Source organism: Protopterus annectens, chromosome 5.part1 (genome assembly GCF_019279795.1).
Source record: "Protopterus annectens isolate FY-2018-M chromosome 5.part1, PAN1.0, whole genome shotgun sequence".
In the NCBI taxonomy this organism is placed as follows: Eukaryota; Metazoa; Chordata; order Ceratodontiformes; family Protopteridae; genus Protopterus; species Protopterus annectens.
The window spans coordinates 63,075,710-63,101,018 of NC_056736.1; the positions used below are offsets into that span (position 1 = coordinate 63,075,710).

At 41.1% G+C, this 25,309-nt stretch overlaps 1 protein-coding gene across 3 annotated transcripts in view; it reads left to right on the top strand.

Annotated features, from left to right (window-relative positions):
• Window positions 1-25,309, top strand: part of DIAPH3 (diaphanous related formin 3) — a 4,946,160-nt gene that overhangs the window by 1,363,546 nt on the left and 3,557,305 nt on the right. The window lies entirely within an intron of this gene.

Consider the following 25,309-nt stretch of genomic DNA (forward strand, 5'->3'; position numbering starts at 1 on the left):
GACCATGTGCTTTATGTGCTTGTAATCTCATTATCCATCTATTATCTTGTTCTTCTGTATAGTTTTTAATATCCCCTAACCTACCTGTTTTCTTAACCAACTCTAAAGCTCTAAACTTAAACTTAAGTGTGGTACCATATCCCTTAACATGCCTTGCCCCAAAGCATTTCCCTCATCTTCCTTATTTATAGCATACACCTGTTCCCTAACACGTTCCGTAAGGGTTCTATTTGTCTTTCCCACATAGAAAGACTTGCATAACTGACACTGAGCTAGATACACTACATTGCATTTTGCTCGTGTTAGTACTGCTGTCTTCAAGAATTTTGCTGCTCAATGACATTGCATTTTCTCATATCTGTATTGTTGTATTATGACTCTTTTATTGCTTAATGACATTGCATTTTTCACATGTTTGTATTGCCGCATTATAAAGCTTTACTGCTCATTGATATTGCCTTCTTTGTGCATGTTTGAATGTCAAGACTTTCTTCTGTTGAGTTCTGGGGAAGAGGGTGAATGTATGTTTTTATTGCATGCGTATTTCACCTTGCTTTATTGCTAACTGGTGCACTGTTGGAATAATTTGTTTATGGTTGTGCTATTGCCTTTTTAAACTAGATGTGTCACCTAGAATAAAATCTGTCCCTCTTGCCACCTTGGTGTGTTGGGCCTATAGGGGTTCACCAGAGTCAGGTAGAAAGGAACCCATATCTCATCAGCGACACCTGCGGGAGTGCTACAGTATCTCATGTTGTGTCTTGAGCCAGTTGACCGTCTTCCTGAAGCAGAGGTATCAGACTTAGAATTACAATGTGGTCTGAATTCAACCTCTCCCTCCTGCTTGGGAGCAAAGACCACCCCCCCCCCATACATAGCATTTCATGGAGAAGGTTGTGAAAATTTGCACCTTCAAAAAAAAGTTGTTGTGTCTTTCGGCTTTTCCCGGTTAGGGGTCGCCACAGCGAAACTCCGGTCCGCTAATGATTGGCAGTAGATTTTTACATGGCGACTTGCCGGGCCTGACACACAACCTTCAATGAAGGAACGCCCATTCACGCATGTCGCCACACAGAAGACGCTCTAACTGAGAATCGAATGGAGCTACATCTTACTGTGAAGCGACAATGCTACCGCAGCACCACCACCACCGCAGTACACCTTCAAAAAAAAGTACAGCAACTAAATTCATTCTCTTGGGTGGAGCAATAGTTGAGGAATTTTAAACATGCTACTGTCCCTTTTCTTTGGACACTGTAAATGCTTTTTACATTTACAACTCAAATTTGACAAAGAGCACCAAGTTTACTGTGTGTGTGTTTTTACTTTTTACACCAGTTTCAAGAATTTTTCTCCGAGGAATCATCTAATCTACAGCTGACCAACATTTGTACTCATGACCAATATGTATCGTCTTGATAGGAGGCAAAATAATTTCGGTATTCCTGCTACAGCTTGCAGCTAAATGTTACATGTGTGTATTTGTACATGGCAAACAGCATCTTCCTTGCAATGCAGTTTCATGGTACGTAGTGTTTTATTTTATATATTATTAATGACAGCCTTGTTGCCACTATGAATATGTGAATTCATCTTTTATTTACTAACTTTTGCCACCCATATTTGCTCTCTTTATTTTCATGGTACTTTCCACCTGCTTAGTGACTATCCTGCCCTTTTCAGTTTAACTTGAATCCCAGCATCTTGACATAAAGGGTCTACCCATGCTGCCTGCTTGAAAGGTGATTTCCAATGTAACGTCATGCAATGTATGGGCTACTGTACATAAATATACTTCTTGCCTTTTCCATAATTTGACTTGCTGATTTAAGTGAGCATTTTTCAAGCATGTCATAGCTAATTAAAATTTTGATATAATTTTTAATTATGGAGACTGCTTCAAACATCATATACTAGCTTAGCTTAATACATTGCAGTCAATAAGCCACTAAGCATATTCTTAGATGAGATGTGTACTTAAATTGCTGTCATTAATTTGCCATCATGCTCTGGTCACAGTGAATAAGCCTCATGTATTAAAATTGTACTAAAATTATATTAACTACTGAGTGCTATCTTGCTACTCGTGAAACACACTGAGATGACAAATCATAAACTTCCTAACCATTCATGTGACTCAGCAGTCTCTTGCAAACTGCCATCAGGGAAATTTGGAGCTGCTAAAACAGAGCTGTTATGTGTTTACCTTTTGTAACATTGAGAAACAGTCTGTCGGTATGTCTTAAAGGACTACAACTATAAACCGCTTAAAGGTTTGATTCTGTTGTGCTGCACTGCCATACTTCAGTACCCTGAGCAAGTCACTAAACCGAAAAGTGCTTCCAGGTCAATCTTGCAAATGATGCTTATGCCACATGGACTTGTGCTCGTACTGTGCGTGTTTTCTGTAGTTTTCATATTCTCGGACTTCCCTTGCAGACAGGAAATGCATTGTAAGGAATATGCAACTTGCCATGTACATCCACAAATACACATCCATAATATTTATTTGCAAGCTGTAGTCTGAATGCCAGGACTACTTTGCCTCCTGTCAAGGCAGTAAATGTTGGTCATTTGTGGAAATATTGGTCAGCAGTGGATTAGATGATTCTGAAAAGTAAAATACAGGTTTTTAGTGCACCATTTTCTTAATAAATCCTATTGCATTTTTTCTAGTCCTAAATAAAACATGAGCTAAATGCATTGTAGTTTATTTATTTTGAAGGTGTAAAGGTTTATTGTAATGCACTGTTACTGACTGTCCAGACACCCTTTTGCTGTTTTACTTGTGCTCCTTAAATGCTTGACATAATCACCAATGGTGCCAGTGATTGGAACACTTGATTGATGATATGCTTCAGATAGCTAATCTCCCACTTGTTCATTGTTGCACTGCAGCTGAACAGATAAGAGTAGAAATCAGAACAGTAATCAAAGAGAGAGGGAGGATTCACTCTGATGTTCTTATGTAACCATTTGCAAGCCACATTAGGAGCATCTTGTGAAGGCCCTAATTACATGCTTGGGAGCTGCATGGGTTCCTATCATGTCATCGAACTTTTACAAGTTTGAACCACATATGGTCGAGACCATATGTTCGAATTTGTAAAATTTCTAGCATGTGAATGGAAATCTCCATAGCGGAGGTTTCCATTCACTTCAATGTGGTGCGATCTAGGAGTTGGCATATTTAAGTAGCGAGGGGGGGTGTGGGTAGTGCAGCCCCTGACGTGGGGGTGCAGGGGGGCTTGCCCCCTGCTTACAATTGTTTATTTTGTTGTCCATTGTGTTTTAGGTAGTTGAAGTTATGTAACTTTGAACATAATGGTTCGACCATTAGGTGTTCGAAGTTACGTAACTTTGACTGTGTGATATAGACCCAAGCTGCATCTAACCCAAAGACCTGCAGTATGAGACCACTTAGATTAACAACATGCTTTATCTAGTGTCTAGAAATGGCAGTTTCTTGCCTGGTGATTTTTGAAGCTAGTTTTATTTATTTTCATTTCTGTTGCCTGCTTTCTGCCCACTGTAATTTTGGTGGGGTTTTAGATTACATGGAAGTACCCAAACCATTATCTGCTTTGGAAATATTATTTTGGTGAAGAGTGAGATATGGAGTACTTGTCCTTGTATATTTTGCCATTTGATTTGCAGGTTATTTTGCCAATTTTCAGTTTGTTCTGTTTAGAATGTGACCAGTGATTGGACTTTACTCTTATTGTCTTCTAATTGTCCAATGCATAAACCCCTCATTAAGCAAGATGGTATGCTTTGGTAAGAACTTCTCTACATTGTTCTGTGTGCACGTATAGTGTGCCAGTGTTATAATGAATGCCCCAACTTAAAAGATTTGCTAGGTAATACATCTTGGAAATTAATCTTGCATTTCCAGGCTACAATAATGTTTGCTTATTGATTCCAGTGTTAGTATTATATATAAAAAATAATTCAGCAGAACGGCAGTTCTAAAACTCCAATAAACAAACAAAAAGAACGCCTTGGACCACGGTCTTCTCCTCTATAGTGTCAACACTAAAATCACAGAGCGCCAGTGAAATTAACGCTTTTATTCACCAAGAAAAAATAAATACATGCGTTTTCATCCTACATACAGGACTTCATCAGACAACCATTTTTGACTCAAAAAGCCATTTAAATAATCTCTAAATCACCTGTTTAATTGTTAATCCAATGAAATACATCTCCTTCAAATTAAACTAACAAATCTCCCTTTACATCTCATAAATATTAATGCCTACTCTCTGAAAGTGTCTTGTGCTAAACTTGATCATTCCACATCATTTATTTATATAAATAATTTGAATTAAAATGCATATAATAAACATTCATGAATAATTTACTAATAAATTACTATAAAACATCTCATTAAAAATATCTTAAATAAATTAGTTTAAAAACTCAGGTATGTGAAGACTATATATTTGTTTCCTGTGTGTGTGTATCAATAAAGATTTCCTTAAATCTATGTTTCATGTATATTCTACCCCAATCTGGTGTTCATTTTACGAAATTACATGTTTGAGTTTTTCAAATGTTATTAGCCTTTAATTTCAACAGAGAAGAAATTGATATAAAGTCATTCATTCCTGGTTTATTTCCTGCATCGAGGTTGACCTGCCACCAAAGCTCCCTACTTTCTAATATTTCTTCCCACAGGCCACCTCTGATGTCTGGTTTAACTTGATCCAGAACAAAAAATTCATATTTAAATTTAGTGCAGGAAATAGAATGCCTATACAATGCATTTGTGTTTTTCTTTTTTGTGATGTCATAAGAATGTTCATATATCCTTCTTTTCAGTTGTCTTTCTGTCTTCCTACTACATAAAAAGACTGACAGGACTGACAGATAACAAGATACACGCACTCTACTATCACAGTTAAAAACCTTTACTGCCTAACCATCTCATTCTGCTTTCAATATATACTTCTCCCTGTTTATAATGTATTTAACATTGGTGGCACCTGCCACACTTGTATGTTCCTACTTTATTTCTATTCCCTTTATTTTTACTATGTCCATTCCTTTCCATCAAATTTTTTAGGCTACAAGAGTTTCTATAAACTACTTTTGGTTCCATTTTAGTAATGTCTTCCATATCCGTTAAAGCGGAGAATTTATTCCATTCCCTGTTTAAAAATTCCTTTACTTTCCTATTGGAAGCGTTGTATTCTACTACTAAACTTCCTTTGTATGTTTGTTGACCTATTTTGTTCTTGTTAACGTCATTTTGATTCTCATTATTAATCCCTCTCCCCAAAATTGGCTTAAATCTCTCCTGCCTTCCTTTTTCCACTTCATTCCTTATTTTACTGATAAATTCTGCAGGATAACCACGTTCCAAGAACATTTTTTCTAGGACTTTACACTCTACTTCAAAATCGTAGTCCCAACTGGTCATTCTAGACCCCCTGACAAATTGCCCCTTGACAATATTCTTTTTACTATGCAGGGGGTGGGCACTGTCATAGTGCAAATAGGAATTGACATACGTCTCCTTTCTATGCACTTTAGTTTCATATTTTCCATCTCTTTTATATAACTCTATATCTAAATATTTTAGTGTTTCTAAACTAGTAGAGTATGTAAATCTCAAGAAGTTAGTAGTTCCACTGATATATTCAAAAAATTCTAAAAATTTGTCAAGCCCCCCTGTCCAAAGTAACACTATATCGTCCAAAAATCTGTAATATGTTAACCAGTATTGTTTATATTCACTGTTAACTATATATTTTTCTTCCCATTTTAATAAAACAATGTTGGCATACGTGGGGGCACATGCCGCCCACATAGCCACTCCAGATTTTTGTTGATAATACTCCCCTTGGAACATAATAAAATTGAATTTCAACACATAATCCATAAGTGCTACATAAGCTATTTTGTCCTTTTGTTTTAATTTTTTGTCTTCAAAAATGCTCTCTTCGAACATTTCTATCCCTCCCTGGTAGGGGATGCAACTAAATAAATCAATGACATCAATTGTCACGAATAACATATCCTCCCTATAATGTTCAGGCTTTAATAGGCTCAAAAAGTCCCAGGAGTCCTTTAGTATAATTTTGTCTTATTGTCTTCTAATTGTCCAATGCATAAACCCCTCATTAAGCAAGATGGTATGCTTTGGTAAGAACTTCTCTACATTGTTCTGTGTGCACGTATAGTGTGCCAGTGTTATAATGAATGCCCCAACTTAAAAGATTTGCTAAGTAATACATCTTGGAAATTAATCTTGCATTTCCCAGCTACAATAATGTTTGCTTATTGATTCCAGTGTTAGTATTATATATATTACATTTTGTGTTGTGTTTCATTAAGTTCTGGTGAGTTTTACTTGTTATAGTTTGAGTGAACTCTTTGGTGACCAGGAAGCTTTTACCTCTGTCTTCTACAAACTGTTGAGGTTGAACTGTGCCAGGCATATAAGGCATTGTTGGACCCCACTCTTATGGACCTCCTGCATATCTGCAATACAGCCAGCTACAGAATTGATTGTTCTAAAGATTTAAACCTTGCCTGTGATATAAATGGGACCTGATGAAGAGACAGGTATGTATCACAGCGATGACTACTTCTCTGGAACAGGCTTCCCATTGAAGTGAAGCAGAGTTCTTCCTAGCTCAGTTCAAGTGTAACTTGAACAGTTGGATGGGGAAAAGGAAATTCATCCCTGGTTTAACACTTGTTTCTCTAATAGACACAAGCAGCCTGTTAAAGGTTCATCTTCTAGGCTCCTACTTGCAAATGCTTCATCTGTCAAGCCCCTGCTTACACTCACCAGGGGTACCAGAACTTGATAGTTTTGGGATGCATGGCTAGGCTTAAAAAGGCCCCAGTGGTTGTTAGCCTAGTAAACACCTAAGAACCTCTGAAAATTGCTTAGTAAACACTTAACTGATATCTTTAGACAGTATTCATAATGGATAGTCTTAAAAGCCTCTGAAAGTAACAGGTTTACCAGCATCTTCATCTCCTGTATGGTATAGTAAACTGATGCCATCTTAACCATCTAGCTGGGACCACTGTTAAGAATTTTTAATGCCCAAGTATCTGACAGATATCAATTTACAGGAAGGAATGATCTAATTAAAGCATTTCTCTAAAAGTGTTACATTTTCCATTCAAATATACTGCTTAAAAAAGATGACATGGTGAGTTGCTAATTACTGCTCTGCCAGTGTTGTGCATTTATTTTACTTTATCGTTTTTGTTATTTTGATAACATTAAGTTAAGTATGTATGTTTAGTGATTTTTGTGTGTTTTTTGTCTTGGCGGACATTTTCTTCTATTTGTGAGGTAGACCGGCATCGTAGTGTATAGCAAGTATTGTGAACACAGCAGTGTTCTGGGATATTCACATTTGGTTATACATTTCTTAGGCCTTCATTTCTAAGTATGTGAAACAAATTGCTTTATGTTGTCATACTCAATCTGCTGGAAGGAGTGTGGAATAACTGTTACCTTGAAAAGAAAGAAAGAAAAGCCTTGCTAGGGCCTTTGTGAAAAGAGAAATGTTGTAAAATAATTGGTCTGAGCACTGCAGGAATTCCTTTATTTGAAATTGAACACACTTGTCTGTGATTGATGATCGCTGCGGAAATGAGAGACAGGAATGCTGCATTTTTTTTATACTGACTTTTGTGGTTACATATCCTGGGAGCATCTGTAATGCACAATTATTAATCTTCACGCATTCAGGGGCACCCTAGGATTTGTAAATTATTTTGGCTGCATCAGTTGTCAGAATCCAACACTTGATCCTGAAAGCATGATATATCTTCTCTAGTCTGCTTCATTCTTGCCACTTCTTCATTTGAGAATTCAAGCAGCTCAGCCCCATCATTCTGTTACCTCAGGGTCTCTGCTTTGACTGAACATTATTTAGGACAGTTACTTTTTCTTCCTTTTATATGAGCTTTGTTGATTTTAAACTGTGTGAAAAGTGCATAGTGTCAAACAGCATTTTTCTCCTTTATGATGATGTGGAGAAAAGCAACTGTTTGTTTGCCTTATGTTGGTATTTTTAATTCACCTGTTGTGTTTAAGATTGTAACAGACACTCCATCAGCATTGTTTTGTATATTTAATGGTTTAAAAGAGAATTTTCTGAAATAACTGATTATTTAATTCACTAAAGTACATTACACATTATCTAAGCCGCTGTGGTACAGCAGTAGCATTGTTGCCTTACAGCAAGAGGTTCTCCTGTTAGATTCTCGGCTGGAGTGCCTTCTGTGTGGAGTCTGCATGTCCTCCCCTTGGTCAAGTGGCCTCCAAAAGACATGCGTTAATGGGCGTGCCTTCGCTGAAGGTTGGGCATTGGACTGGTAACTCGGCACCATAAAAATCTACTGCCAATCATTAGCGGACCGGAGTTCCGCTGTGGTGATCCCTAACTGGGAAAAGCCGAAAAGATAAACAACAACATTATACATTCTCTGTAGTATGTTTGATAGTCCACATCCATTCCTTGAGCCTTTAATGTATAGAGCATCTGGTGTGAAACGAGCAGATGTACTAATTTCTGTTGAGCGTTTGGCAAAGAGGGTATGGAAAACTTGAATTCAGTTACTAGCTGGCCAGGAAGACTTCTATGTTGTGTTCTTCAGCCAAAGAAAACTGTTTAGTAAGCACAGCATTCTGCCTTAAGTTCTGAAAGAGAGTTATTTATTGGCATTTGCTAACTGGAAATATCCAGGTTGGAAGTCACACTTTCAGTGGAGTCATGGGAAGACAACTTCAAGACAGTAAACAAACAAAAAAAAAATTAAAGTATTGCACATGGTGCAAATAAGACACAGTTTTGCCTCCAGGTTGAAATAGAGGCTATCACTGTTAAACTAGGTTGAGAATGGTTATCGTAAAAGTACAGTACTATAATGAACTTTGATTGTATCGTTTTACACGCATACATGATTACTACAAATATTTAACCAAATGTTAATAATAATAACAATAATAATAATAATAATAACAATAATAAAGAGCATAATATAAATTGAGCAGTTATGTCCTAAGTAGCACACAAATATTTTTATGGATGTAGCTTGGTCCCAAACATAGTATAAAAAGTATGCATGTGTGTGTTAAATGAAATATTCTAAAGTAACTATTGATACAAACTATAACCGGTATTAATTTGTAATTAAAAAGCACTCTCACATCTTGTCAGATGGTGTAGCATTGGCAATATAGGTGCCGCTCCACACTTGCTCCATATTTAATCAGTCAGTTTGCATCAAATTGCACATTCTCTCTCTGATCTCTCATACACACACAGTCTCTTCAGCTTTCATACATGCATTCATTAACTCTTTCTCTCTGATCTCTCACACACACTCTATTCAACTTTCGTACATCTCTCCGATCTCTCGCACACAGTAGCTTTTGCTTTCATACATGCATTCATTTTCTCTCTCTCTCTCTCTCTCTCTATATATGGTTTGCTATCAAAATGCCGATGTGCAATTGCACGGCTATGAAGTGTTCGAACAACATATGTTCGAATACTTCATAGTTCGGCAGGTGATGTGAGCGAACGTTATCATTGCGAATGGACTGTGCATTCGCAATTATAACGTTCGCTCATGTAAGGAGATCGCAGTACAGTGCGGTTAGGGAAATACATCCCTTTCCTCACTCTAGTGCGATCTCGGAGTTGGAATATTAAGTTAGGGGGGTGTGGGGGGCGCAGGGGTTCTTGCCCCCCCCTGCATAGATGTGAGTGTAGGCTAGTTAGGTAGGGAGTTAAGGGAAGGGTGGGAGAGCGACATTTTCGACAATTAACAGCTATTTTCGACATTAGGTGCATACGGAAATGTTCATTTCCGATGTTAAAAATCGAAGTTAGGTACACTTTTTTTTTTTTTATTTTCGAATTTTTGATAGTAAACCTATATATATATATATATATATATATATATATATATATATATAGACACAGTTCCAATCTTCCAGCCAGGCTTTTAATTACGTTTTTCAATATTAAAATCAAATCAATACAGTATTTTTCAGGTTTATTTTTAATAGTAACTCTCAAGCAACCAGAAACTACACTTATAAGGTATCTACCAATCCCCATGGATGCTGGTTAACTGAGAGTTTGCTCTATCAAATTGTTACTATGGTAAGAAGCAAGAAGGGATTTAAATGTGTTTATATTTTGATGGTTCTTACCTCATAACAGCATATCCCAGAGTTTATCCAGGATAGTAGAAACACAAAGGAGCTTCTTGAGAGTCCGGCTGTGTGGCTTGTGGAGCTGGTGCATTTTGGTTTCTTCCAAGACCCCCACCAGTAACAGATCTGTTTGAGGAGAGTGCCTCCAAACATTGTTTGTTGGATTTTGTCTGTGAGCCAGTTTGCTATCCCCACTGGGTTATATATGGGTTTACATTTAGTTTAAATTGTATCTTTTGCCCAAATGTGGAGTGGTGTTGAAGGTCTTGGTCAAGTCTGAGTACACTGTGTGTAATAGTTCACCTCTCCTACTTGCCTCTGTTATGTTTTTGAAGAGTTCTACAAAGTTTGAGGCAGGATCTCCCCTTATAAATCAAAGCTAGTTTTCATCAAGGGACTACAGGTGACTTAAAGAATTCTGTATGGGGTTTACAATGAAAAATAGTGTTTTCTATTAACTTATATAGGTAAGGCTTAAGAGACTTGGTAGTTCCATCTAAGGGGAGGGGAATAACCGTAGCTATTATGCATGCTTTAAGCATAAAAGCATTTGAGAGACTAACTGTCAACAGTTCCAGGAGTGATTCAGTGATGGTGTTTCATACTGACAAAGAAGCATGCTGTTACATTTTCAGGCCCTACAGAGCTAATGTTTTTCACCCTGGAAAAGGGTTGTTGTGACTTGCTGATGGGTTGATTGTAGGGGGAGCAGATCTTGTGCCTTATGGGGAAGGCAAGGTTGAGTTAGAGGGGTTGATGTCCTAGCTAAGTTTTGTCTACTAATATCTTAGCTATGTCCTCTGGGACAGAGTGGATGGGTAGTGGCCTATATTCTCTGCACTACTGGATATTGCTCCTAAGTTTCCTAACATAGTTGGAGGATTTGTAGTTGCATTTAATGGAGGTAGCACGTTTCAACCTTGGTAGTTTTTTTAATCCTGTTTCATAGGTTCATAGGTTGGTACTAGGCTATTGGCCCTAGGGCCTATACAAGCCTAGCCATAACAATTCCCTGGCCATTTCGTCCCACAGTATTTACTTCCCTGGACTCCTGTCTAGCATGGCGACTGATGTCATCCCCAGGGTAAATTTCCTATCTCCCATCCAGTCGTCAAGGTTCCTTTTGCAGAGGGCCAAGGAGGCACTCTGCTTGACATGTATGGGCAGTCTATTCCAGAGTATGGAGGATCTTTGGGTCAGGAACCTATACCTCCAGCATGTTTTGGTAATTGTATTGACAAGGTTTAGGTCCCTGGAGTGTGTGGCTCTGATGGATTGGGATTTCTTTAAGTGTATCATGTCCAACAGCTCTGGGTTTGACATGGCCTTGTATGTTAAGCAGAGATTGCCTCTGAGTAGACAATATGCGACAGAGTATAGCTGGAGTTTTTTTAGTCAGTCAGCATAGGGCATCTGCTTTAGGCCTGTGATTCTTTTAGTGAGGTGTTTCTGCAGCCTTTCTAGTTGTTGCAGATGTCTTGTGAGGTACATACCAAATGGGGTGTTGTACTCTATGATGGGTCTAATAAAGGGATGAGTACAGTGGGACAATGACTTCCTTTTTTCTGGATGAAAAGCCCTTAGTGATGAGGTGTGCCTCATAGAAGGATTTCCTGACTGTTGTGATGATGTGGTTATCGAAGGCGAGACCACTGTCCACCTGTGTTCCTAAGTCTCTTATCACACTTTCGATGTTTAGTGTACTGCCACCTATGTGGTAATTCATGGGTGCATGTTTTTTTCCCAAAGGGGATAATTATACACTTCTTGGCATTGCGCTTGAGCCCATGGCTCTGGCACCAGGCATCTGTTTCTGTAAGGCCCTTTCATAGAATATCCATATAATTTGGGGATTCAGTAGTGGCACCCAGTTTGCAGTCATCTGCGAACTTTGTTAGCCAGAGTCCCTCAGTGTTGGCCTGTACTTCAGAGAAGTAGATGGCAAACAAGAGTGGTCCCAGGACTGAACCCTGAGGTACTCCACTTGTCTGGAGCTGGATTTGGATACTGCTACTTTTACAGTGTGGGTTCTGTCAGTAAGCCAGTCGGCAACCCATCAAGTGACATAGGGATTTATGCCCAGTTTAGTAAGTTTATCTATGATTCCAGAGTGAGGGATGGTGTCGAAAGCCTTGGCGAGGTTCATCTAGGCTGCGTGTACTGCCTTACCCTCGTCTATGGCTCTGGAGACTGATTCGAAGAAGTCAGTCCTGTTCAGGAGACACGATCAGCCCTTCACAAACCCAAACTGGGTGTGGGGTTCAGTGTTTGAAGTTTGCCAATGTCTTTGTTTATAAGTTCCATAATAATAGGTTCCATGGCCTTACAGATCAGGCTCGTCAGACTGATGGGACTGTAGTTCCCAGGATCCAAGGTGGATCCCCCCTTGTGGAGTGGGATAACTATAGCTGTGTACCACTCAGTGGGCATGAAGCCTGAGGTGAGGCTATGATTAAACATGACACTTGGGTTAGGTGCCAGTTCATTTTGTAGTTCATGTAGTACACAGCCCGGGATGTCGTCTGGTCCCATGGATGCTGTATTCTTAGCTTTGGAAAGTGCGTTTTTTTACCTGTGTGGCCGTGATTACCAGAATTTGGCAATCTTTCTGTATTGAAATGGTCCCTTTAGGGGGTGAGAGGGAGGGTGAAGTTGGCACTTAATCGATCTGCCAGGTTATTGGCAATGTCCATTGAATCAGTATATTTAATGCCATTCTGTTCTAGTTCAGAGCAGATCTGAGCTTTGCCATTTAGATTCTTGACATTTGTGTAGAATGCCTTGTGGTTGTCTTTGGAATATTTGGCAATTTTATTTTCGTAACTAGCTTTGTCAGATTTTATGAATGATCTGAGCTTCTTACTGAGGCTGGTAAGGGAGTTTTTTGCATCCTGTGATTTTCCTCTCTTCTGCAACAGTTTCTTCATTCTGTTGTATAGTTTGTGTATGACAGGGGACCACCAGATTGGCTTCCTTTTTTGGAGGAGAGCATCTTGATTCTATTTGGGATGGCTCGATTCATGCATGAGTGGATGTGCTTGTACAGTGCTTTAGTGTAGGATTCGGCAGTTGAACAACTTTCATTTCCCATCTGCATGGGTGTCATGAAGTTTGTCACTTCTGACTTGAGTAGCATGAAGTTGGCCTTGGAGAAGTTTTTTACGGATGTTTCCTTACTTGGAGGGTGGGGGTGGGATGTGGATGTCAAAGGTGATTAGCTTATGGTCAGACCTAACCAACGAGGGGGTGACCACTGTTGTAGAGCATCGATTTCCCATGTTGGTAATGACCATTTCCAGGATATTGGAGCCCCTGATGGGACTATGGATTAGTTGATCCAGGGTGTTGGAATTTCTGAATTCCAAGAACCTTTAGGCAAAGGTGTTGGCACATGAGTAGTTTTCCCAGTTAATGGCAGGGTTCAGAGTTCAAGTTCCTGAGAACAACTTTGGAACAAAGAGTTTACAGCTTTTTTTTCCTACGAGACAGAGAATTTTAGTAAATATTTTGTAAACCAGGCCTGTAGCCAGAATTTTGCTGCAGTGACTTGTTTCTGCTTAGTGCAGTATGTTCTGCTATGGCATGCTCTACTGCTTACAGTAGCCCAAACAAATGGATCATAGGTATACACACAAGGTAATTTAAACTGCAACAAAAATGTTCACCAACCAGTTCATTTATCTGACTGCAGAATTGCCTGGATGAGTAAATGCTCAGAATGGCTCAGTGGTGCAGTGGTAGCGTTGTTACCTCACAGCAAGAGGTTCTCTGGTTCGATTCTCGGCTGGGGTGCCTTTTGTGTGGAGTCTGCATGTCCTCCCTACGTTCGTGTGGGTTTCCTCTGGGTGCTGCAGTTTACTCCCACATTACAAATGTTTCTACCTGGGCCGCCGCTGAAAATTTAATTCATTCCAAGTCGGACTTTCCCGGTTAACACATGTTAAATAAATAAATAGATAAGTAATACATTTTCTTAGTTTTCTGCTTAAAATTCAAATTACTGCTGTGTAAGTTGAAATTACATCCACTGATTCATTCACATTAGCAGCTCTCGAGCAAAATGCTCATCTAATGATTCATTCAGATAAGCAGCTCTCAAGCAAAATGCTAATTTTCAATAAATGTAAATATATTTTTGTCTATGAACCCCCCATTAAAGCCAATGTTCCAGACATTTGCAGCATGATATTGATTTCCAGGTTCTGCTACAAGGTCGTTTAGAGCAAGTAATGTCTTTGCCATGCACTTCAGTTATATCAAGGGACCATTCTACTTCTGTGAAGTCCAGGCACAAGCAAGCAGCTGGATGGCAATGTGTAGCCTTCATCTAGTTTATCTTACTACTCAGAATGTTTGAGAACAGCAACAGATTGGTTAATATTGTTCAGAACAGGTCATCTCAAAAAATTACCTGCCAGACCCCTCACGAGTTAAGTAATTCATATCTTATCTTTAAGGAGTCAGGTACCTCAGAAACACATAATGGATCTCAAAGTCAAGACCCACTGGTCAACAAGCAGCCCCCAAACTTGCTAAATTCTTATTTAACATCATTAAGTCATTCATTTTAAGTTGCAATATGAGTTCACATTAATAGACACCAAAATAAACCGTAGTAACAGTTGTCATACAGTATACACCCGTGTTTTACTTCTAAAGATTTTCTTTCACTTCAGCATGCATTTATTTGCTGAGTTCCTGCTTTCCTTTAAATCTCACTGTTTCACCATAGAATTATTCTAGACATATCGTTGCAATAAATTTTATGTATTTCTATGAAATTTACTCTTTCCATTTTCTTTTTGGTCATCAATAGCCAATATGCTTAATCAATTCACATTTATATCCCAGCTCAAAAAATAATTTCTTTGATTACGAACATGTGCTCTTCTAACATTTGTCAGTGTATGCTGGAAGGAAATTTTAAAATCTATCTAGTTATATTCCCCCCTCAAAAAAGCATATCCCCTGTGTCCATACTTTTACTATAATTCTGAGGAAAAATCCTCTTAAGTTTACTTGGGATTTGAAATATATATGCAAATGCATCAATGTCAAAAAAATCCTATACTCGATGCATTTTGTCTCATTCTTGATCTTTACAGCTTTCTTTCCATTGTTCCTTTGTAATTTGTCTTATGTTCTCTCTACCCAATTTTTTCTAACAGTCTGTAATTTATTCTTATGGTTACCATGCAATGTTTTATATGCCATATTACATATTATCGCAACCAGATTTCTGAACTGACAGAAATGGTTGTGTTTCTCAGAAAGGATGCCTGGTAACCTAACAATAGGAGGGTAAAGTCTTCCATTCTACCGTGTGACAACAGTTTTCACAAGGAAGAGGAATACCATGAAAAATCTACCGTGAAAAAGCGTCCTCTCCCGACCTAAACATAGGACTGGTGCTTTGCAGTCGTCCTTAATGTTACAAGTCACCCAGACAACCGGACCCTTTCAAAGCCCTTTAGCTGTACATGGTAGCATCTGTGATTGTGGAATTTGAAAGGATTATGTGTAAATCATTCCTTATTTACATCACTTCTGGCAAGCATTGTAAGGGGCTGTGATTAACAGGTATCTCTGTGAGGAGGGAGAACTGTTACCACCCCTGGACCAGGAGTCTCATTAGCGAGAAAGACAGCAGTCCGTGAGGGATCACTGTCCCGTTACTTAGTACTGGGGACAGGTGCCTGTATTTGGCATGAGTGCTGGGCAGTAACAGTTGCATGGGATATTCCCCAATGACTTGCCTGTGCTGAGGTTGTGGTCATGAATGGCCGAATGCTGATGCACTTTAACAATGTTCAGTTCATGTAAGAAATGCCCCCCCCCCCCCCGGAGTGTGAAAATTGACCATAGCAACTTGCTCCTCTTGGTGGCTCATTGCCACTGTCAGCAACTTCTGCCTACTTGTTTACACAACCATTGCAAGGTTAAGAAACACCGAAAACAGTTTTCACATAATCAACCATTTTTGCCTTTTCAGAAATGTGGTTGCAGTAATAACCAGTTACCTAATTACCTTTTTTTTTTTTTGTCATCATCTGTTCTAGACTCAACTAGAAACTACTAAAACTGATTGTGTTCACTTATTATTCTCCAACCTCTTTCCTTTTGCTTGTAATCCCAGTTCCTGATAGCGTAGGTAATATCACACCTGCAGTAAAAACTCCTGCTTAGCATTTTTTATTTTATTTATTGGACATTTGTTAACTGGGTTAGTCCGATTCGGCTGCAGAGCCCTTTTTCATTGGGGACCCAAGGATGAAAGCTCCACAGATAAACAAATACAATAAAAAAACATCATACAATATTAGCGTACAACTGTATATACACAGGAGAAACAGAATACAACTTATAACTGAACATTAGAATGCACGAGTAATATTGAGGGTTTAAACAGCCATGGTACATGTTAAGTATATAAAATATAATATAAAAAGTTAAATTCTATCTAACAGTTACCATCAGAGAGAAATTCAAGGTTGGTAGAATATCATAACATGGTTGGTCATTCTTTCAGCCACAAAATGAAAAAGTTAAGCAAGCAGCCTTTGCCACCACAGCAGACTAGCAATTTGCCTCAGCAGCAGGTGTGTAACTACTGTGGCCATAGCTTGTTCCACAGACCCCACTCATATTTTATCCCTTAGGTGTAGCACCTACAGCCACTAAGGATTGGGGGTTAGCTTAGCCACGTCCTCTTTGACTGTATGGTTCTCCTTGGTGAGCAAGGGAGAGCCACTATTGTCAGTCCTGGGCGAGGGAACAGGGAAGACTACCCTGTTTGCTCAGAATGTTGTGCACATCCCTGGGGAAACTACTGCTGCTGCCATTTATAACACTGTTAGCACCATTTTCCTGTCAGAGAAACAAAAAAGTAAATATGTATTTATTTACTCATCCTCCTATTTCCTTGGACATTAGTAGTTTACTGGATCTGGCTTTGGGTTTAATTCAGGCTATTTATCTAAGTGTTTTTTGGTAAAAGATAGAGATCCTTCTTTTCCAGAAGAGATTCAATATTCTGAATCTGGAGAAGGCAGTGAAGGGATCGATACAGAGTTTTATCCTCAGTTATTCAAGACTCCGAGGAGAGCTCAACCTCTTATTCTTCCTGTGGGGTATATCTTTCTCCGAGACTATTTCCAGAATGTGCCAGTGCTTTCAGTGGAAGAACACTGAAATTTTAGTCCCTCCGAAAATGCTATGTTACAGAAGGAATTTCCAGAATCTGCACCCAAATCCTCCAGATGTTAAGTTGTCTATCTCGCCTTCATTCTTGCTGGATGGGTTCGGAGCCGACCTCGCCCGACTGCCACTCTAAAGCTCGAGAGTTGGTTCCACCGGCTCGAGGCTCCCCTTATATCCCACAATGCTAGGCGATAGTTACCTCAGATCTCGTTTGCCGCTACAGCTTCGAGGTTGGTTATTCTACCGGTTCCTGGTGAGTTTTAGCTTTTTCTATAAAAAGTTACTCTTTTTACCCCTTTTTTAGTTTAATTATTCTTAAATTAGTGTAGTTCATTGAACTCTATCCCCGAACCTAATTTTTTTTCCCGTTTCTTGTTAAAAGAACTTTTAGTTCTTCCCTTGGGCCTTAGGCCTTCCCTTCCCTAGGGAGTGTTTGTGTAGTGTACTACTTTTTATTGAACTTTATTTTAGTTTTTTTTACTAAAGTTTGTAATTTTGACAGGGTATAACTGGTGTGTTTGAGTGTGTGTTTGTGTTCACCAGTTAGGCTATGTCTAAAGAAGCAAAGGTCTCCGGATTCAAGAAGTGTGATGCGTGCTGTCAGAAAATGTCTCTGACAGACGCTCACACTTCTTGTGTCTATTGTCTGGGACCTTTGCACCTGCAGGACTCCTGTGCTGTCTGCCATGGCTTCAGCCCCAGGGTCCTGCAGGAAAGAAAAACAAGCTTATTTTGAGAGGCTTGTTGAAACCTGAGGATTCCTGTCTGTCTCAACAGGGAAGCCCTCCAAGGCATCGAGGTCTCGGCTCCGCTTCTGAGCCGAGACCTCAGGTTGCTCAACCTTTGCCTTTATGGGCTCCGCTGGAGCCGATAAGACTCAGTCCACAGTTTCTGTGGCTTCCTCGGCCGGAGCCGAGGTTATCGAGGTGTCGGCTCCGATAAGATCTTCGGAGCCGACAACCAGAAAGAGGTCTAGGTCACCTTCTTGGCTCCGTTCATTCGGCTCCAGGATCTCCCCTGCTGTCTGAACGGAGCCAAAGGTCTCATTCCTCTAGGTCATCGAGGCTGTCCGATCATGACCTTCAGAGGGTGGTGAGTCGACTACTCAAGTCTGAGGCACTAGCCCAGATGCTTCAGAGCCCGACTCATCAGTCGGTGCCTGCCCCGGTCCATCAACTCTTTCCTCCTTCGACTCTCTTGAGTTCGGAGCCGGGTCGTGTCGGAACCGAGACTGTGGTCACCTCGGAGACGAGACAATTGTCTTCGGCCCGTCCGTTTTCTTCCATGGAGGAATCTCGGCCGGACTTCCCTCGGCTCCGAGGGGTGAGTGGCATCGGACCCTTGTCCGACCCCCTCTCCTCTCGGTGCCCGGCTGGTGAGTTCGGCTCCGACATCGCCTCGGAGCCATCACTGTCGGTGCCGAGGGGGGTCCTTAGCTCCTCGGAGCGGGGACCTCTGGCTCTGCCTGACAGGGGTGCTTTCGAGGTCATGCGGAGTGTGTTAGAGCCTGGCTCTACTCCACAGTCGGCTCCAGCCCCTCCCTCTATGCTGCCTCAGGGTAAGTCGACTCACTCCCTCATCCCGGACCGCAGAGAGCCAACTCCTCAGGAGCTCCCTTTGGGATTTCATCCTCTTCCGAGGCCTCTCCTGATTTGGCAGAAGAGCCCCCTCAGAAGAGGAAGTGCAAGAGGAAGCACATTGACTCACCTGAGTCTATCCCACCGGACACAGATCTGGATGATTCTGAGGGTTCCCCTGCTCCCTTCTGAAGATGTCTCATTTGCAGACATTCTGGAGATCCTTAAACAGAGGAAATTGGCCAGCCCTCAACCCTTCGGAGGACGAATCTGTGTATCTTGAGGCATTTGGCTCTCGCCCTTCCACCTCCTGGGTGTCCCCGACCCCCTCATGCAGGTGGTTGCTAAAGGCATGGACGGCTCCTGATTCAGTGGACCCCACTCCCAGGAGACCCTCCAAATTCATCACAGCTCCATCAGACAAGGAATTTTTATCAAAAGGAGTCTCTGTGGATGCTATGGTGGTAGCTGCCACGAAGAAGGAACTGGCTGATCCTTCAGTGCCTGTCCATCCACCTAACAAGGAATCTTGGTCCATGGATAGGTACGGAAGCGGATGTTCTCCTCAGCGACATTTACTATGCGCTGAATTACCTGTGCCATTTCACTGTCTTCAAAGGGACTTGATCAAAGAAGCGAGTGAAATGCTGAAGGACCCTACAGCTGCGGTTTCAAGAGAAAATGAACACGCAGCTAGCTATCCTAATTCTATTTCCAACTCCTCCATGCGCCTCCTCTTATGCGGCCGATGGAGCGAGCAGAGCCAGAGGAACAGGGGTAGCCTTACGTAGGCACGCCTGGATGCGGCTATGCAATTTTATGGAACCTTTCAAGACGTCTTTCACGAACTCCCCTTTGATGGATCATCTCTGTTTAGTCCACAAGTGAAAGAAACCCTGACTAGGTGCGAGACTGATGGCAAGACCCTTTCTGCCGCCGGAGTCCGTTTTCTACTCCTTCTAGGCCTTACCCCAAAGGCCAGAAGGGGAAAGATGTGGTACCGTAAACAGTCTCAAGGGACTTCGCCTGACGACAGAGTCGGTTCCCGCCAGAGGCAGAGGGGAACAACAATGGTAGACGCCGCCTAGAGGCAGAGGGGTCCGAGAACCAGGGCAATCGAGACGCCTCCGATAAGCCCTTTCAGCATCCCTGAGGTGTAGCTCGACTGCCCATCTTCGGAGGGAGTCGGGGGAAGATTGTCACTGTACCCAGAAGCCTGGCTATCCTGGACACAAGACAAATGGGTACAGTCCATCATTTCAAGGTTATTCTATTCCCTTTCTTCGCTTTCCAAATCAGTCAAAAATCCCTTCCAGATGTTCCACCCGCTCAAAGGGATATAGCACGTTTGGAAATTTCAAAACTGCTTGCACAAAGAGCTATTCAGCCAGTGCCAGCAGACCAACTAGGATCCGAATCTACTCAAGGTTCTTTTTAGTTCCAAAGAAAACAGGGGACTGGAGACCAATTTTGGATCTCAGTATCTTGAACAGATCGGTCAAGAAAACAAGATTTCGGATGGTCACGCTGCAATCCATTCTTCCCTATTGGGAAAAGGAAACTGGATGTGCTCTATAGACCTTCAGGACGCGCACTATCACATAAAATGAACAGACGCCCAGAAGATTCCTCCGCTTCAGGCTGGGAACCAGTCATTTTCAGTTCAGGGCCCTGCCCTTTGGTCTCACCACTGCCCCGGTGTTTACCAAATGCATGGCAGTGGTAGCTTCTCACCTGAGACGACAAGGATTCCAGGTGTTTCCATATTTGGACGACTGGCTCCTCACAGCTCCCACCAAGCATCTCCTTCTGATGGCCAGAGATTACACTTTTCGCCTGTCAAAACTGGGTATCTCAATAAATTGCGAAAAGTCTGTGTTGTCGCTTGTCGCACTATTACCTACATAGGCAAATTTAGATACTGTAAACATGTCTGCAACACTAACGAACCAAAGGATATCAGACATTCAAAATTGGTATCACTACTTCTCAACAACAACAGAGCCAAAGCCAGGTTAGTTCTAAAGGTGTTGGGAATCATGGCAGCGCCATACCTCTCCTTCCATTGGCCAGATACCACATGCGGATCCTTCAGTGGATGCTTTTTTCTCAATGGTCATACCAGGAACTTCCAATGTCTCACACCATTATGATCACGCAAGTATGCAAAAAGCATCTCATGTGGTGGATGTCTTCCCCCCAGCTCCTGTTGGGGAGACCATTTGTTCCACCTCCTCCGGTTGCTACTCTGACAACGGATGCCTCCCTGATCGGGTGGGGGGGGGCATTATCAGGGCAGGACAGTCCAGGGCACATGGAAACCAAACGAATGCCACTTGCACATAAATGTTCTGGAGATGAGAGCAGTGCTTTTAGCGTTGCAAGCCCTTCAAGACTCTCTTCCCTTGGGAACGATTGCAATCCAGACAGACAATATGTCTGTAGTGTGGTACATCAACAAACAAGGCGGAACCAGATCATACCCCTGTGTCGAGAAGCACTCAGACTGTGGCAATGGGCGATTTCTTCTCAGCGTTTGATAGCAACGCACATCCCCGGAAGTCCAATCACATTGCGGACAAGTTGAGCAGAGCTATTCTCATGCCTCACGAGTGGTCTCTGAAAGACTCTGTAGTGAGAGAGATTTTTCTCAAGTGGGGTCAGCCTTGCTGCGATCTTTTGCTACTCCCCAAAACAGCAAGTGCAGAGAATACTTCACTCTATTCCCTTTACCAGGCCAACCCAGCAGGGACGCCTAGTCCAAGTTTGGCCCCGGGACTTCTGTATGCATTTCCTCCTTCCCACTGATCTCTCAAGTAATACAGAAAGCTATCGCTCAGAAGGCCTCATTGATCCTCATTGCTCCTTACTGGCCTCGCAAGTGTGGTTCCCCTTTCTGCATCGATTTCTTTTGAGCGACCGTGGAATCTGGACCTAGTTCCAGATCTTTTGATCCATCAGTCGGGTCAGTTTCATCGCCCTCCCTCTCTGAACCTCACTGCTTGGTTCCTCCACTTCCAACCGTAGCCAGGCTTCCTCAATTATCTCACTCTGTTAGAGATATTTTGATAGCTTCCCATAAATCTTCCACTGAAAGATTTATTTGAGTAAGTGGAAACGCTTTTCATATTGGGCACAAGGAAAGGACATAGATCCTTTCACCGCTTCCATCCAACTAGTCCTTGATTTTCTTGCTGAACTCTTCCAGGCAGGTTCATCTCCATCTACTCTTAAGGTTCAATTGGCAGCTATTTCTAATTTCCATGTGGGTATTTCTGAATCTGCCCTAATGTCCCACAAACTCTGCAAAGCCTTTTTGAAAGGAGTTTTTCTTCTCAGACCTCCTGTAAGAAATCCTCCTTCTCCTTGGGACCTAAATTTAGTTCTTGCTTCTTTGATTCTTTCCCCTTTCGAACCTGCAGCTTCATGTTCCTTAAAGTTATTATCATGGAAAACTCTCTTTCTGGTGGCTATCACATCAGCTAGAAGAATTTCAGAACTTCAAGCACTCAGTTGTCGCTCTCCTTACCTTGTGTTCCATAAGGACAGAGTTTCCTTACGAACTAACCCGTCCTTTTGCCTAAGGTGGTTTCAGCATCAAATCTAAACCAATGCATTGACCTCCTGTCTTTTTCCGGAGTATTCAAATAGGTCTGAACAAAAATTACACTGTCTGGATGTTCATCGTCAATTAAGGTACTACTTGGACAGGACGAAACAATTCAGAAAATCTGATCAGCTGTTTGTCTCCTATGGAAAGCAGAAAGGGACTTCCAGTTTCAAAGGTATCTTTATCCAGATGGCTAACATCTCTGATTACCCTTGTTTATGAGATTAGACACCAAAACTGCCTAATAAGCCTAAAGCCCATTCCACCAGAGCTTTGGCTACTTCTCTAGCCTTCCAAGACAGACTGCCTATTGACACCATTTGTGCAGCGGCTACTTGGGCTACTCCTCACACTTTTGTTTCCCATTATAAGTTGGATTTAGCTTCTAGGCATAGAGCTAATTTTGGTTCCACTGTTCTCAGGAGTCTGTTCCGTTAGGCCACCCGGGACAAGGTGCTAGGGACGCGGTCCCATCCAGCAAGAATGAAGGCGAGATAGACAACTTAACATATAGAAGTTATGTTCTTACCATAACGTTCCATGTTAGTTGTCTTCTTCGCCTTCTTCTTGCCCCACCCTCCTTCCCCCTGGCCTGGACAGACCTAGAGGAGTTGTGATCGTGACCTCTCTTTCTACCACCTCTTTCTTAGCTATATGCTATTATGCATATTTCTTGTTTCAGTATGTAGGTCACCCTTCTTCCTGTTGTTAGAGGTGGATTCTGTTTTTTACAGTTATACTGTTTCTGTTATAAGCTGGGGTTAGCTTACAAACGAGATCTGAGGTAACTATCGCCTAGCATTGTGGGATATAAGGGGAGCCTCGAGCCGGTGGAACCAACTCTCGAGCTTTAGAGTGGCCGAGTCGGAGCCGTGGTCGGCTCCGAACCCATCCAGCAAGAAGAAGGCGAGAAAAAGACAACTAACATGGAACGTTATGGTAAGAACATAACTTCTATTTCTGACAGTTCTGGAAGATGTGTGCACCACTGCCTGTAATTTTCCTGAATGTCAGCCTGCTGACCTTAAACTTTATACGTTGTCTGCTTTTTATCAGTCTTTTAAGCATTTTTTTTCATTCATCCCAAACCTGACCTAGCAACTAGAGCTGTAGTTAATCATATGGCTGCTAAATATTTGTTTAATTCTAATCTTACTCTTTCTGACAGGGATAGGAAGTTAAAGTTTGGAGAAAAGCAATATGCTTCTACAACAATGATTTTCAGAATTTTGAGTTGTCAGGCTCGTGTGTTAGAGAGTTTGTGTTATTCAGACTAATATTTTGTCAGCAGTTTCTTCTTGTGAGGAAAAAATTGCTTTAAATTTAATTTCTATCATTTCACAAGTCAAAACTCGTTTGCAATGTGTATGACTCATCTGATACGACTTCCAGGGCTATGGGCTGCTGGTGCTGATTTGAGGAGGTTTGCATGGCTGTGTTCTTAGAACCTCTCAGATGTAAAAAAAAAAAAAAAAAAAAAATGAGATTTTAAATTCTCCTTTGGATAGACCTTTAGTTTTGGGTTCCTCTGCTGCAGAGGTGATCAAACCATGGATGAAATGGTTAAGTTGATATAGAGAATCTTTTTTAGCCCTTTTCCAAATTTTCTAAGGGATTCTCTAATCCTTCATCCAATTTCAGCAAAAAACAAAATAAAGTCTCACCAATAACATGGGTTAAGCAGACATTTAAGAAGAAATGCCAGGGGGGTTCTAAAAATTTAAGACCCCCCCTTCATTACCAAGGACAGTCCAACAGGTCAGAAAGGCTTTTTAAGGAAACTTGCTCCCCCTCCCACCTTGGCATTCCCTTGAATCTCCTCTTTTCTGTTTGGCAAGAGATTGTTTCAGACAAAGGGGTTCTAAAGGTCATTCATCAAGGTTTTGGATGGTCGTGAGTCAAAATCCCTCCTTTCCAGTGAGTAATTCCTCAACTACCAGACATGACTGCTCTATTTCCGTTTTCCCCTGTCTTTCAACACACGCTGTCTCAAATTCCCATTTGATGCTATAAAGCATCACTTGGACAAGTATTTAATGTCTGGACAATCATTTTTCAAATGGTTAGACACTTTTTCACATTCACTCAGACATTCTTCACATGCAGTTTCCTTCTGTCTGTGATATGCACAGTGCTTATACAAATGCTTAGTGAAAATAGTTTGTGTTTAGATGGAGTACAGACAGTTTGAATATCTTGCAGTTTTCTGTTTCCCTTTTATAAATATATTGTACATTGTTGAAAAAATGATTTAATACATTTTCCTCAGTATCCTGTTTTTTATTGTGAACTGTAAATGTGGTTAGTGGCACTTTCTCATTTTAATTTCTAATATGCACTTTTGTAACTTAATAATTTTTCTAGATGCAAAACGCTTCATGATCAACATTTTGCACATCAGTAAAATGCATAAAACAATTATTACAATTGCAGTAAACACAGAGAATTGTAAAGGGCTACCTCCCCTTCCAGAAAATAAATTTGCCAACCATGCCCAGTGAGAGCTGTTAAAGTTCTTTGAATGCAGTCCACTCTAAATTGTGGTGATAAATTTATGATTCATCTGTGTTCTCAACCAGATTCTTAATGTCCTTTGTCTTCCTCTTCCAGTGAGCATTGCAGATTTTCCTACTGGGTAAAGTCTTTGCATGTGGAATGGCCAGAATAACTTGACCAGTGTAACAACTTTCCAACTAGTTTTCTGCTAACCAGGGGTAC